We start from the raw sequence: 16,065 nt of genomic DNA, 5'->3' as shown, positions 1-16,065 counted from the left end.
GGTTTGAGTTATGGCCATATCCCTGAAATTTGATGAGAAGGAGGAAAAGGGTAACGACAGAGGGAGAAATAGTACTACATCTGCTCATCTGGCTTAAAACTAGCATTTGCACTCCCTTAATATATTTAAGAAAGCAGCCAGGTGCATGAAATGAGGCAGAGAGGTAAAAGGGAGAGTACTTTTATGTTGATAGCACATGGTATGAATGTTCTCAGAATCATAGAATTGTTTGAGTTGAAAGATGCGTTTAAAGGCCATCTGGCCTAACTCCCCTGCACTGAACAAGGACACCTACAGCTCCATCAGATGCTCAGAGCCCCACCCAACCTGACCTCAAGTGTCTCCAAGGATGGCTGTCCACCAAATCTCTGGGCAACCTGTTCCAGTGCTTCACCACTGTAGCAGAAATGCTGAGTCGGGGCCTGAAACAGTGATCAAGCTCCTGGTGGGAGGCAGGGCCAACCCAGGGGAGTGCAGGTGCAAGCAACAGGTGCAAGCAATGTGCCTGAGTGACTGGAATGGGCAGAGCCAGGATCTGACCCTTCCCAGACCTCATTTAAGGGTTGGCAGGGGAAGGCAAGATGTTTCTCACTGGAGGTCCTTGCTTTCTTGAGGCTTTCTGAAGGTATGTAGATTTTTACCTTTGTTTCTGTACTATGGTTGTTGTATTTGAGTAAGTTCTCATTTGCCGTAGTCTAGGACTTTGCTACTCTGTTGTTGTTGCCGTGTTTTCCATTGCATTACAACTACCATTATCGCTTTCTTTTTTCCCTTGAACCTAAACTAAATCTCTCCTCTTTTGGTTTGAAACTATTTACCCTTGTCCTACCACAACAGAGCCTGCTCAAGAGTCTGTCCACTTCTTTCTTATAGCCCCCTTTCAGATACTGAAAGGCTGCTATCAGGCTGAACAGCTCTAGTTCTCTTATGCTTTTCTTGTAGGAGCGATGCTCTATTCCTTGGATCATTTTATTGCTTTTCTCTGGATAAACTCCAGCAGGTCTATGTCTCTGCTGTACTGAGAGTTGTACATCCAGGTAAGGTTTCACCAGTACAGAGTGGAGGGGCAGGATCACTGTCCTTATCCTGTTGGCTATGCTGTTTTTTGATGCAATCTAGGATAGAGTGGGCTGTGGGGGCACATTGCCGGCTCATGCTCAGTTTGCCATCCTTCAGTACCCCTAGGTCTTTTTCAGTAGAGCTGTACTCTATCTTTAAATCCCCCAGCTTGTACTAATAATGGGGATTGCTGTGACCCAGGAATAAGACCTTCCACTTGGCTTTATTGAACCTCATGAGATTCACCTGCACCTACTGCTGTCTAGGTCTCTCTAAATGGCATCCTATCCCTTGGGTGTGTTGGCAGTTGGTGTCATCTGCAAACTTCTGAGGGTGAGCTCAATCTCACTGCTGATGTTACTGATGCTAACAATTGATCGAGTACTGACCCCTGAGGGTTACTACTTGTTGCTGATCTGTGTTGTATGCTCGATATGTGCATCCTTATGCAATTACGTGTGGCAAAATATTTTTCTGGAGTGCATGATAAAGCACACAATTACAAGAAATTTCCTATACCTTTCAAGGAGCTTGCTGTGACAACTGCTGAAAGATAAATGCCAGTAACAAACAGTGCTAGCCTAGCAACGTTTCAAGTAACTATGTACCCAGGAAAGTGGTTTCTTTATTGCTTGTGGTGCCATTGGCTTGCAAAAGCAAGAGAATATCTTAGACAAATTCTATATCTTGACTTGTGAGGTATAATGTGCCCTGCATCTGTGTAAAGGGGATGTGGGACCAATCTGCCTTTCCTCCTCTTCTCATTCCCCCATTTCCACCAGCCTGCACCTGTGTCTCCCTGGCATGTGTGTACCTAGAGGGTTGTGGGAAAGCGACTGGCTTTTTGTGTGTTTGGAAAACCTCCCAGTCCTCATTTCTGCGACTTCTGATGGCCTCTTGCAGGTTCATTACATTGGGACCGTCTTTACTGAGGGGACAAAAACCTGCTGTAGAGAAATAAAGCAATAAATGCTGATCAGGTTTGAAAGGCCAGGTGCACACCTCATGTTAACACACTTACTGGAGATCAAAGTTTAAACTGATACCTTGCATATAGAACAGCCTTACGTATCACTGAGGTCTCTTTATGTCACCCTGGGAGCAGAAAGTAGTTTAAAAACATTATTTTTGCCTTAAACTCATTATTATGCACAGAGAGCCTTCTTGCATTAGCCACAAGTGCATGAATCCTTATTCACTGTGGAAATCAAACCATCTAAAAGTTAAGACTTTGCTTTCCAGAGCCTGTGGATGGTGGAAGGTGATGGATTCACTGCAGAGGGCTGAGGAGGCCCTTTTGTACCTGGGGGAAAGCTAGTGGAGCAGTGGTTTCACAATAGTGTTGTTCTTTCCTGCAGTTCTCAAAGGATTATACTGAAAATGAGACCTTCCTACCTTCCAAGAGGGTACTTGGGGAAATAAAAGGCTATAATTTGAGGGCATGGGATCACTCAGTGAGAAGCTGTCAGCAATTTGTCCAGGGCAATACTGAAGCAGGAATTGAGCTTCCTGTGATATGATGACTTCTGTTGACAAATCAGGTTCTTGTTGGAGGTTTTTGACAACTTGGCCCAAGGTGGCTGTTCTCACAAGATTTTTATTGTTTTGGCTTCTGGCTCTGGCCTAAAAGAATTGGCAGAGGAAGATCGTGTTTACCTAGAAATATATAAATTATATAATTTATATATGAGGGGGACTCTTCTTATGTGAAATATGGAATGTACTGCAGAGTCTGACAAGCTGTCATGGTAGAGCTTGTCCTTTGTTTAGCCCTGCAAGAAAAACGCAGCAGCACTTGGGCATGATGGTGATAAACAGAAGATGAATGCTGCCTTTGGTAGAGGGCTAGATGGAGCATTTCAGAGGGTGCCCAAGGGTATTAGAGCTGAGAGAAAGCTTTCTGCCTATGCAACCAGAACAGAAAGCAACATTTCTAATATTTGCCTCCAAGTTAGGCCCACCTGCCTTTTTTAAAGAGTATTTTGGCATTTCTGGTTCAATATAATAATAAGAAATCAATCCCAATAGAAAATAACATTGTGGTTTTTACATGGTGAGATAGAAAAGAGAAAGCTTAGCGTTTCTTCCAAAGACAGAAAGTTAACAAGCTTATATTTAATCTAGACATCAAGGATTGGCATGGAAGAGCTCCTTTTTATTTCTGTTAGTCACAGGATATCTGATACATGATGCTGGTGTATCAGTGCCTTACTGGACACTAAGGAAAATTCAGTGTTTATCAGTGTTGAAAAAACCCCCGCAAATGTTCACTGTTTACCGCCTTGGTACCTCCAGGTTCTTTATGACCCCTACCCATTACACTGACCTACTATCTGGTTTCAAGCTGTTCGTCTGAGAAAAAAAGGAGGAAAATTGTTTAACTAGTCTGACTATGGGACAATTTGTATCTAAGGAGAAGCTGTGATGCAGCTTTCTTGCATCGTCAGTTTCTGCAAGCAATGAGAAATAGAGGACATGAAGAGCAAAGTTCAGGCAGTCCTTTGCTCTGAGCCAGGCATAGTGAGTGAGTGCTGTTCATCTCTTAATCACTGATAATGTGTGATGCTCAGGTGTGAGGTCGTATCCATATGTATAAGACCTTTGGCATGACACTAGGAGAAATTATGTTTAATATCGCTTAATCAGTAAAGATATCCTTTAATGACCTTCATATCTGAGAAGAGGAAAAAAAAAAAGAAAAATCAGCGATAAAATAGCTCCTCTTAAAAGCGTAATTAAAATATGAAACCTTTGATTTCAGGCAATTAAACAAGACATTTTCTGCCTTTAAATTAAGTGTTCTGATACTCTCTAAACAGAATATGCTTATTGCTGGATCTGTCTTCAAAATTATAATAGTCCGGATTAGTAGAGCTTCAAATATGCAACTCAAAGCAAAGCTGACTGCAGATGAAAGGCAGAGTTTGCTTTTCAACACTAATGAGAGCTGAAGATGCCCTGCTGGTGGCTGTCAGCATTGGCTTATGCAGCTGAAGGACGTATGTCAAAAAGCCATGGAAATGCTGGAGAAAAAAATGGAGTGGTGCTTATCTGGAGTTAGATGGCCAAACATGGATACTATAAATTGTAGCAGTTGTGTAATGCTCCAGATTAAAGTGTCTCTGTTGCCTTCAGGACGATCCCCATCTACTAAGCAGCCTCCATGGGGGAAGTTTTAGGAAGCCCTGAGTGAATCCTGAAGGCTTTGTTCAGGCTGTTAGCTGAGAAACTCTTCTATGCCTGCTGCTTTCTAGCTCATCTAAAAGCTTTGTGGTATTTACTGAAGAAAGAAGCTGAAAAAATAGCATAGAAGAAGCACAAAAGAGGATCTGTACACCGGACACAGTGCTTACAGAGATCAGTCCCTTTAAATGACCTGTGAGCTTTGAGGTATCAATTATATAGTATAAATAATTTAATGGGGAGAAAGACCCCAGGTGGTATTGACAAAAATAGCAAAATGGGAAGGCATGTCTGGAAAATGGGCAAGGTCACAGCATAAAGACCTGTATTTGAAATATTGAGTATAAATGAGAAATGAATAAATATAGTGCTTGTCCAGTTGCCTCAAGGCTTTATTAAAACTGAGTGTATGTATGTAGGAAATTCTTTTGTTGAAGCAAATAGTTCTCAAGCTTCTTACAATGGAAAGGGGGTGAAACTGAGACTCCATGCTAGCTCATATGTGAGATGATCATCTAGACTCTTTTGGCTTACTGTCATCAGAAAACAAATGACTAGAGTGTTCCCAGCTTTTGGTAGCAGCACGGTATACTACAGCCCCCAGAAAGTGTTGGATGATGTAGTGATAGGATGAGAAGTAACAGCTTTAACTTGTGCCAGAGGAGGTTCAGGTTGGATATTAGGAAAAATACCTTCTCAGGAAGAGTGGTAATGCATTGGCAAAGCCTGCCCAGGGAGGTGGAGAAGTTGTTGTTCCTGGAGGTGTTCAAGAAAAAGGGTAGATGTTGCACTGAGAGGTGTGGTTTAGTGGCCATAGTGGTGAATGGATTGGAGTTGGTCTTGATCTTAGTAGTCTTTTCCAGCCTTAAAGATCCTAAGATTCTACAATTCTACCTCACCAGCCAGGTGTGGGCTGCAGTGTGCCCACAGCTCACCTGTGAGGTAGATCCCTTTGACACAATCACTGTGGCTTTTGCCTTCATTTACTACAAAATGGTGATCTCTTTCTAATTGCCATTATATATTTAGGAACAACCGATAAAATGACTTTTTTCCCCATGTGAGCTGTTCACTGTTCAGCCTCAATGTTTGGGTGAGAGCGGAGGGAAGAGATGGGCTTGGTTGTCACAAGAACTCAGCTGTGGAAAATAGTTTTACCTGCCTAAAATCACTGTAATTGCTGAAGTCCTTGTGTTTATTCCCTGCTCTAAAACATGGAACAGCAGTGTGCTAGGCAATTAAATAGCTGTCATGCCTTCTCCCAGACCTAGAAGCGCTTTGGGGATGGAGATATATGACACAATTTGTACAATCAGTTAGTAAAAACTTTGTAAAGCACTTTGGGATTCATCTGAATGAAAGGCACCATCATAAATGTAAGATCATTCTCATTATCATTAATATTCTTTTATGAGGGACCTTATCAAAAGCGTTTTGAAAACTCGAGTAAGTTATATCCACCAGGTCACCTTTATGTACTATTTTATTAACTTTTCAGATGAGGGATTGCTGTGACAGAATAATATTTCCATATGGAAACTGAAGAGGGGTTTCTCTATTGTCATTTATTTACCTGTATTATGACGTTATGGGCTACAGCTGAGGTTGAACTCCCACTGTGCTTAAGGTACATAAGAGAAGAAACTTACCATTTTGAAAAATATAACGTTTAAATGAAGTTGCTGTTTTCGTCTGTGCTTAGTGGTAAATTCCTTCCTTGTCTTTCAAGGGGCGTTTCGCACTGTAAGGCAGATGTAAGAGGGGCACCTTGTTTGACAGGTTCGCTGTAGTGTAGTTTGTTTTCCCTATGAGTTGGGCTGGTACTAGCTAGCCAGGCTGATTTACTGCCGTGGAGAACTGGTGACCACATAACTCCTTCCTCAGGTCCTGTTCACCTTCCACAAAAGTTGAAGTAAATCACTGCTGAAGTCACTCTATTTTCCCATAGAAACCAGCACAGACAAGGGAGGGGATCTCTTCCGTTATATCTGTACAAATAACTCAGGCCAAGGGCTTCTTTTCTGCTTCAGCATCCTCTGTTTTTCAGCCTCTTTCTTTCCCCATGAAATTACAGGTTTTGCTGAAGAAATGTCTGATTTGTGCACCTGATTGTGAGTTATCGCAGAGTAGTGTCTTCCAGCAGATGCATATATTTCAGTTAATTAGGTACAATAAAGCTGTCACATAACAGTACTTTAAAGTTCCCCTCATTACATGCCTAGTTGGGGGTTTAGTTTTTATTTTCTCTTCTATATCAGAAATACCTTAATTTTTTTTCTTCTATAATCCTATGCTCTACACCCATTTCCTTTCCAGTCTGCCCTTTATTCTAGCTTATGTTCTGCTCTTCAGTCAGATACCACTTTTTATTTTTAAAAGGGTGTTCATTTCCAATAAACTCCATTCAGCCATGCAGATTTTATCCTTTCTGTTATATTTCCAGTGCAAAGGTCCAACTACCATCTGCTTCTCCACCACACATTCTTAAATAGCCTCTGGACTCATAATATTAGCCAAACTCACCCTTGGAACAACTGCTGGGGCTGCTGGAGGAGTTACTCCAGGAACAAATTTGCAGTATGTTGTTAAAGTGTTTCACTTTGCCCTTGAGCGGGCTGTTAATCATTTTTCTCATAGATTTAAAATCTGGCCTTTTAAAGTTCACCCTCACTGCATTACCCCTAGGAGAGTAACCTTCTATTATGATATCAAACCTAATTGCATGGTGATTATGATTACCCAGTGGATTTTTTTACTCTCACCTCCCTTAACTCCTATGCATAATTTAGCACTGCGCTGAGACTCAGTTCCTCCAGCAAAGGACTCCCCTGAAAAGCTGTCTTTAAATAATGTCAATTAATTGGCTTTTCAGACCACTCTGCGCATGAGATTTTCAACTGGTGTGCTGTAGAGGCACTGAAGTCATGGCTCTATTGACCTGGTGTCCCTCAAAGGGTCAAACTGTAACAACCTGGAGGTGCCTGCAGCTGATGGTCAGTGCCTTGTGCTGTCCTCAGTCATCCCTGGAACTGAACCCTGGTGGCTTTGGCATGTCCAGAATGTTTACCTGGGGCCTGTGCAGTGCTCCCAAAGGACAGAAAACCAAAAAGGCAGAATGTTTGGAAATGAAAAGTCTCTTTGTGATAACAGGTGGAAGGGAAGAAGAGAGAGAGGTGTTGGGCTTCAGCACACATGTAGAAAGCTTTTTTGGTGACTGCTGCTCTTGCAGCACATTGGCGGTGTACGTGAATATGGCTGCATGCCCCACCAAAGCCTCTTGGAACTTGTGCTTGCTCTCTTGCACTTCCCATGACCCTTTATAACAGCAGTGATAGCAGTCTGGATCAGTTGCTTCGTTCTTTCCATGAACTAAGAACGAATGGAGCAATCTGGAGAGAGCATGTTGCTAATTTCAGAACACAGTAGCTCTTGGTGACTGTACTGGGCCATTACGAAAATGTTTACCCTTCAAGGGCTCCTGGAATTTCATTGGAAATATTTAGGGCTGAGTACACATCAGTGGTAATATTCTGGTCTTTTTAGGTTTCTCATTTAGAGTACTATAGGGTAAGGTATCCCTTTTATAAATAGCTGTTAGCAGAAAAAACAGTTTCTATAACAAAAACAAAACAAAAATACCAGTGCTCATTTTTCTCTTTTCAAAAACCATGGTGATTGTGAAGAAATGAAGGAAATAAGAACTCAAGAATAAAGATTAATTCATCACAGGAGAAATTCCTCTATGAGAGGTGAAGTGTGGTAGGACTCTAACTGTCTGCAGTAAATGTAAATTAATATTTTTGTTTGCCCTAGTGGCTGTTAATACACATATTTATCTTAAAGGATTTGGAAAAAAAATTAAGTAAAATAAAAATAAAGCTCAACAGCTTGTTCTGAGTGGATTCCCAATGTTGGCAGAAAAAGACGAACAAGGCAGTGAACATGCCCTTGCTAAATACTGTATTACTGTATACCAATGGTGCTGAAAACAATATAATGGGCTATTGCCTTTCAGTTTTCTAATTGTGGGTATGCAGTGTTGCTGGGAAATCTCCTGCTTTATGGGTGGGACGTGCTGAGTAGGGCTGGTCTGATATCCAACCAAGCAATAGCTGTGTGTGGACTGACATCAACCCTGCTTTTTCCTCCCTGTGCCCTATGTGAAGTCCTGTTATGAGCTGTCACTGCTGGCAGCTCGTAACTTCCTTAGAGATGTAAGAAGCCATGATAAGCTGAAGCACCTGGAAACTGCATTTGGAGACTGCAGGCTTTTATTTTTACATGGAGTAGATGTGCTGCTTGAGTGTCCTCTCTGTTGTCTGGCTGTCAGCTCAATATCCCCTGGTTATATTCTTCTGCTGTTGTTTGCAGAACTTTGCATTTAGGTGATCAGACACTGCATGGTCACTCAGGTTTCTCTTCATTTAGAGTCATCTATTCAGCGAGATACATCTGTCACTTGCACAAGAATCTTAGGCAGCTGCTAGTTATGGAGAAAACACATTCCCATCTTTAAGGACTTGCGTTGTTGAGAGCTGTGCAATAAACACAGGGATAAAAATCACAGAGCCATTTCAGTCCAGAATAAAAACAGTTCCCACTGATTTAATGGGCTTATAGGCCTCTCCTCTCTGCAGTAGATTTTCCTTTTAGTACAGAATGCAAAGAGAAATCCAGCCTGGCACCATCCAATTAAGTTTTCTTTCACTGCACTAAAGGCAGCTCTGCCACCAGCATATGCAAGTGCAGGATAATATAAAAAGAAACAAATAGTGGCACCTGCAATGTGTCCATCATACCCTGCCCATGGCTGCTGTGGGTCTCGTATGAGATGGGGTCATTCTGGAGTAGGGAGCTATGTGGGCATACAACTAGGTGGTAATGGGTGAACTGTGACCCCGTTAGGTAGCTAATGCTCTCCTTGCAAATCTTCCTCTCCTGAAGTTATTCTAGCCAAACCTGAACAGACTTATAAAATCAACTGAAGAGCTTTCTCAAGGACCTAAGAGCACTCCCAGCCTGTGTAGTGGGGGTAATTTGTAAAATCGTGGAACAGAGGGCAGAACTGTGTCTGAACCAGGAAACCAAAAGCAATAATAACTAACGTGTATCCATAAAAAATTCATGGGAAACTTCATCTTGGGTAAAAGAGAATGAATAACTATGTTGATTAAGTATTAAAAGTTCATTTTATTTTTAGAAGTACTTAGAAAATTGAAAACATCTGGGAACATTATGCAATTCTTTTTACATAATATTTTCCATTTACATTTCATCACTGCTGTCGGTTTAACCCTGATCTGCAATGAAGGCAACCCACAAGACCCAATCTTCTTGCAGGGATGCAAGAAGTGGCCAAGTTCAGACATTTTGCTCTCTGCAGAACACAACGTTCACTGGCCACACACTTCTAATGAGTGAAGAGTGACTTTCAGCATTCCACTAGCAAAATGGGACAAGTTTCAGACATGGATAGTAGGAAAGTGTCTTCACTTCAGTGTTTTGCTCAGTCTGTTAGAATGTGGGAATTTGCCCTAGGACATCCCATTGGACAAAGTGTGGGTACTATTATGTCACAAGCAAGAAACTTTTGGAGAAAGCTTTGATCTACAGCCTTAGATTGTCAAAGGTGTTTTGAAGGGTAGCACCAGAAGCTGGCATCCGGAGTGCGGAAACTTAAATGCCTTTGATGCTGTTCTGTCACTTCTGTGGTGACAAGCCCAGAGCAGTAGATGTTTTATTGCAAAATGCTTCTTCAGAAGAATGTGTTAAAGGATTGCATAATCTGGGGGGCAATAGAAAGGAAATAAAATGTAGGTTGGATACAAATCCCAAGGTGCCATGTTGAGCTCTGGCAATTAGATTCAGCCCTTCTGTGTGCAGGTACTTCCCAGCCAAGGTGTTAAGTCTTTGCGGAGTTGAGTTTGGACATGCTGAACAGAATGATATTCAGCACCTACCCATGGGTGTTAGGTTTCTCTGATGTGGGAAAGTTTTGCTGACTGCAAGCTGTGCAAAGAGCTTGCACTGATGTTTCTGGAGCCGTGGGTTTGCAGGCAGGGCTTACTGCAAAAAGATGTGGGGCCCCAGATGTTTGCCCTGCTGGATCCCATACAGGTCTGGATCTTCTTCAGGAGAAGCCTGTGGACAATAAATGAATTTCTTATCAAATCAGAGTCTCAGGTCTTGCTAAAAGACACTACGTGGCCATTGCTCCCTTCATAGCTTAACACTTGGAGCTGGACTCCAAGATCCTTGTGAGTCCCTTCCAACTCAGGATTTTCTGTGGTTATTCAGGGTTCTGTGATTCCGTCTTTCTGTGATTTTTAGTTCTCAGTCAAAAATGTATTTATCTTAATTATCTTTACAATGTTTGTGGTTAGCTCAGGAAGTGCTATGGTCTTATTCCTTTATTCTGCTCACTTATTTTATGATCTGATTCTTTACATTTCTCCTTACGGAGCTGAGACCCAGAGCAGTTAACAGTGCTCAACCTGGGCATGTAGAGTCTTGCAGCCGTGGATGGAGTGACTCCCTCAGAGAGTAGCTGAGAATTACTGGGCTGGGTGGCATGGAACTCTAGCCTCTCCATAGCAGAAGTCCCTCTGTGGGTCTTTGTCAGAGGCTGGAGCAAAATGATAACAACTTTTTGCACCGTGTTCTTCAGCAAACATCCCTGCTTTGTCCCAGATTTCTGATTTCTATCAGATACAGCTCTGAGCAAATTTTGTTCACTTGGCCTTAAAGGCTCATTCATAGCCATTGCAATGTCTGCCTGTGTATCTGGAATAGCTTGTCTGTACTGAGGGGAGTTCTATTCCATGTCCCACAGAGAAATCACCTTTCAAGGACGAGGCTCATCACTCCCTCGCATGCAGAGAAGCTGCCAGCAGGAGGAACCTGTTTTCATTTATGTGTTTTCGTGAGATTGTGGCACGAGGTTAACTCATGTAGGATTTACCAGATGTCTCTTTGTGGAGTGGGCTGCTTTGAGAGCAGAAGCGTTCTTCACTTTACACGTAAATGCATGCATGAGTCATATACCTGCATATGCTCCTTTTTTCCAAGGACACTGTGCCCTGTGGAGGTGGGAGTGCTCCTTTCTCACCTGGAGAATTTCACATCATAGCAGGCTATCAGAAGAACAGAGAACAGGGAATGCTTCAACTTTGCTTTAAAGCTGCCTACCTCTTAGTCTGTCTGGTGGGTCAGATAAGACCTGTCTAATCTTGCATTAAAAAAAAGTTTTACCAGTGCATGACTTTTTTAGTCTTTTTTTTTTCTCTTTTTAGTTTCCTGTGGCATTTACTAAAAGAAGGTATTGCACTCTTTAAGTGCTTGCAAAAAAAAAAAAAAAAATTCTCTGGCTTATTTCTGGTCAAAGGACGATAGATGGGATGAAGAGAGAACTATCTGAACCAAGGCAGAGGCTTCCTTTCTCATTGCAATAGGGGCTGTTCAGCTGGTCATGCTCATGACAAACAGTCACCTCTTTTCAGCTTCAGTGAGAAGACTGGAGAACTGGAGGGGATGTCCCCCATAAACTGTGCAGAGTACCCAGTGCAGAAAATAGCATGTGTAGGGACAGTGGCCTTTGCAGGTTGTCTTGGGAACTGAGGGCAGCAGTGAGGAGTGGGGTCCATCCCTCTCAGCAAGTGCTGAGCAGGGTCTGGTGTTCATGGTGACAGATGCTTGAATCTGATATTTCTCACTGCCATTGAGCTCTCTGATTGATTTGCCTAGCTTGCCATGATGAAATCATTAATCTTGACACTTGCTGCAGCCCAAACTTAGGCACACTGGAGTTGTTTTTTCTGCACCTGCCAAAAGACGGATCAGGCAGCAGGGTTTTCACACTCCATGAAAGCTATGGACATGATTTCTAAGAAGGGATTGACAGAGGCCACTAAAGGGAACAGATCAGGAGATGTCCTGCCTTTGGAGGGACTGGAGAGAAGAAACTTGTTTCTTGGAGTGAAAGGAAAACAGATGATGAGCCATGTTTTTACAAATTCGTACTATTTCTATGATAAGTTCAGAACACAGTTTATAGAATCATGGAATGGCTCAGATTGGAAGGGACGTTAAAGATCATCTTGTTCCAACCCCCTACCACTGGCTGGTTGCCATCTATCAGATCAGGGCCCCATCCACCCTGGCTTTGAGCACTTCCAGGGATGGTTCACCCACAACCTCTCTGGGCAGCGGTGCCAGGGCCTCACTGCCCTCTGAGTAAAAAATTTTCTTCCTAACATCTGACTCATGGCTTTCCAACCTTTTGGCTTGCATGGGCGGCACTGAGTAAAAAGGGAATGTTTTGGGCCAGTGGTTTGATTGTTGCTGATTAACGGGTGTGGGCCCAGGGCTGAGTCAGGCTGCAGGTGTGGGGAAGCTGCTGCTGCAGTAAGGGTCTTAACAGGACAACAATATGGTTGCTGTAAAGCTCCAGCACATGCCCTGTTCCCTGCTGTGCAATTCAGTTAGTGAACCTCCTCCCACCATGGAGGTGTTATTCTAGGACAGAGGTGCCTTATAGCAGTGCAACTTCTATTTTGGAATAATAGCATGATATTAAACTGTAATGGCATAAGACTCTTCTCACTGACCTGACATTACCCTTCTTGAGTGTAGTATTGACTATTCAGGCAATACCTAAGCATGACAAGAATAGATCTTTAGGAGGAGTCGTTTTTAGAACAGAAAGTAGCAGTTGTTTTCTTCCCTTGTTTCTTCATCATTTCCTTCCATCTCTCCCCAAGTCAGTAGTGAACAAAATGAAACACGGGTCAGTCATTTTTAGAACTTGAGCAAGTAACGCTATCAGGTTGTGACGTGGAAAAGAAAGGATAAACATTGTTGGGTGAAGTTTAGTATTAAGCTTCTGTATAAAGGTTAAACATTTAATTTCTGTCCAGTGATAATCTACCTTTGTTTTCATTATAGCTATAACTCTGGAAGAATGGAAGTTCAAACGATTGATCATAAATTGTAGTAAAGTCTATTGCTAGCAAGGTTAGAGTTAATATTTTATTGATCAGTGTAATGGTTAGTGGCAAAATATTTTTTTTTCCCCATCAGCTCTCTTACTGGATAGTTGTTTTCTGGAGGCCAAAGACATAACAGAGCTTTGTGCTGAATTAGCTTAGAGAGTTACACACTGTGTGTATCTGTTAGATTCAGCCCTGGGTAAGGCCAGAGCCCCCAGAACATCTGTAATGATGCTATTGTTCCAAGATGTTTCAAAGCTATTTTTCCTTTAACACTGAGACTTGTAAATCTTTTGTTGAGAATCAGGAAAGGTTTGCAAACACTGAGGTAAGAGAACTGCATCTCTCTGTGCCATCGCCCACCGATACCTGTTTGCACTTGACTGTTTCTTTCCAATTTTACAGAATTTTTTTCAGTCCATGAGGGGGTGTCCCTGGAAAAGAATTTGCTGGTAGTTGTGTTGCACCTGAGAAGAAATCTGAATATGTGATGAAAAGCAGCTTTGGAGGTATGATCTGCTGAAAATTATGTGCTTATAAAGAAGATATTAATAGTACTGGGAATTTATTTGTTTTGTGCGCTTCTAAGAACTGAATGACTGAAAAAAAATCCTTACTCCATTGCTACAAGAATCCCTTGGACATTAAAAATGACTTTGACTTATCCTGCTGTGTTTGCATGGCAGAATGTAATTTACAGCTTCCAGTCTTTTGGGTGTGGGAGCTTTAGCTCGTTGGACAGGAAGGGAAACTCAGGAGAGAAAGAAGCAGCTACCTGTTGCCCCACAATGGAGCTGCCCTCTGACAAGGCACTTAGCTTTTTTGTTTGATCTCAGGACTAGATGGACACTATGCTCTGGTCCTATTCCATTGATTTGGGCTGTGTACCAAAGGTGGATTTTTTGTGTCCAGCTTTGATCAAGCCTTGAAAGTGAGATCAAAGCTTTTAAGTGTAGTATAGTGTACAATAATGTATTCCTTGTACTGCAACGTCAATATCAGATCTTGATTTGCAAAAGCTTACCTCCTTGCTGACTGGATGCATTAACATTATACATGCACACATAACACTTAAATAATTTGCACCTTCAAGAGCTTGCTATGCCATCCATAATGTTAGGTGGATGTGAAATATATTACCGGAATGAAGGCATGGAAAGTAGCATGGAAAGTCAGCAATGATCCTAGCTCAGCAAAAACTGAGTCAGAAATGTATTTTTATCCTTGGAGAATTTCTGAGATCAGAAAAACTTTTTTCTGTTCTAAGATGAAATGAAAAAAACAAAACTTGATGTATTTTTTTTTCCCATCAAACCAATGATCTGAAAATAAATGACTTTAAAAAAAAAAAAAGACTGTTTCAAACACTTCATTTTAAGCTTTTCACATTTCCGTGCCTTTAGTCTACTTAAACTACAATTTTCAACACCATAACTCTTTATCCCTTCTCCCTTTCCCCTAATTCTTCAGATTACATTTTGTTGGGGGCTTCCTTCCTGGAGATGTTAATTAGCAGCCTCAAAATTAATCAGCAGACAGACAGCAGCAGTAGTGAAATGAGTTTAATCTTAGATGATTTCTTGGCTTCTCACTGCCAAAAAGCACAGGGTCTAAATGAGAGAGACAGCTACCTGTGAGGGAGAACAGATTGTGGTCTGTTTCTGTTCGTTGGGTTCATCCTTTCTCCCCTGGATCTGGGGGGGCAATATCACCATTTGTATGATGCTTAAAAAAGGTACCAATTCTCAAAGCATATAAATGTATATATCTGTTTACATATATATCTGTATATATTTATGTACATGCATATATTTATGAATATAAACATGAATATAAATACAAACATAAGTTTTGTGCTTATGCTTATATATATATTTACACAAGTGAAAGTTCAATGTGTGTTTTGTAAGGATGCAGCTATTTGTTCACAGGAAAGGAACCAGTATGTCTGTGTAGGGGAAATGGATGATCCTTACACACCCTGTGCAAGATTTAAAAAAAAAAAATGTTTCCATTGGATGTCAATGTAAGTCTTCTCTAAAGATCAGCCCAATCAGACTGGTTTGGCTGTAGTCAGCACTATGAAACACTGCCTTCAGACTTTCAGGAATATGTATATATTTTTCTCTGTGCTACTGGCTTTAAAGTAAGCTTACTGTGTAGAGGTGGGTAGGTACACATGATGTTTCTGAATAAAGATGGATACTTTTTATTGCATTTTCCATTTATTTTTTCCCTTTTAAGCATACTTTTTTGGTTGTTCTATTTCCCACATCATCAGTTCCTAGAAAGTAAAAATCCACTCTGCCCTCGTGCAGGAGCAAAGCAAGATGTTTTGACCTGATGTTTCTTAATCTTTTAAACCCCAGGCATATGGATAAAAGGGATATGTAGACATGTGTGTGCCTGCATGGCAATTCCCTCACTGGGAGATGGTCCAGTTTTAAGACACTGTCATCTGCTAATGCGGATGTCTATTCAAATAACAAAATGTCTACTTGGAGTAACTCCACTAGCAGATAGCAAGTGTTGACTCAGATCTTGTTTCAAATAACAGTGAAGAGGAGCACGAGATATGCCTGACATTGCAGTCAACCCAGTTTTCCATCCCCAGACTTATTTTTGAGACTGAAACAATTTCCAGAGTTATTTCAGGTAAAGAAGTAACATCTCAACCATTTTAGTAAACTGACTAAATCAATTATGGCTTCAAGACAATTGGAAAATTGTATTTGTCAACTTTTTTTTCTCAATTCCTCCACCTGCCCCCCTCTCCCCTGTAATTACATTTATGAAAGAAATGTCATGTAACACATCCCAAGTGGGGGGAAAAAAA

General features: G+C 41.5%; 1 long non-coding RNA gene across 1 annotated transcript; it reads left to right on the top strand.

The window, feature by feature from the left end:
- Positions 1-364: 364 nt before the first annotated feature.
- Positions 365-12,423, top strand: LOC104912003. The gene is made up of 3 exons (XR_794344.3): positions 365-625; positions 943-1,037; positions 11,075-12,423. It is a non-coding gene; the product is annotated as an uncharacterized LOC104912003 (long non-coding RNA).
- The last annotated feature ends 3,642 nt before the right edge of the window (positions 12,424-16,065 follow it).

The sequence above is a fragment of the Meleagris gallopavo genome, chromosome 8, assembly GCF_000146605.3.
Source record: "Meleagris gallopavo isolate NT-WF06-2002-E0010 breed Aviagen turkey brand Nicholas breeding stock chromosome 8, Turkey_5.1, whole genome shotgun sequence".
NCBI classification, from domain to species: Eukaryota; Metazoa; Chordata; class Aves; order Galliformes; family Phasianidae; genus Meleagris; species Meleagris gallopavo.
Note: the sequence above shows the minus strand (reverse complement) of the source record. Positions and strands in the feature narration are given on the sequence as shown.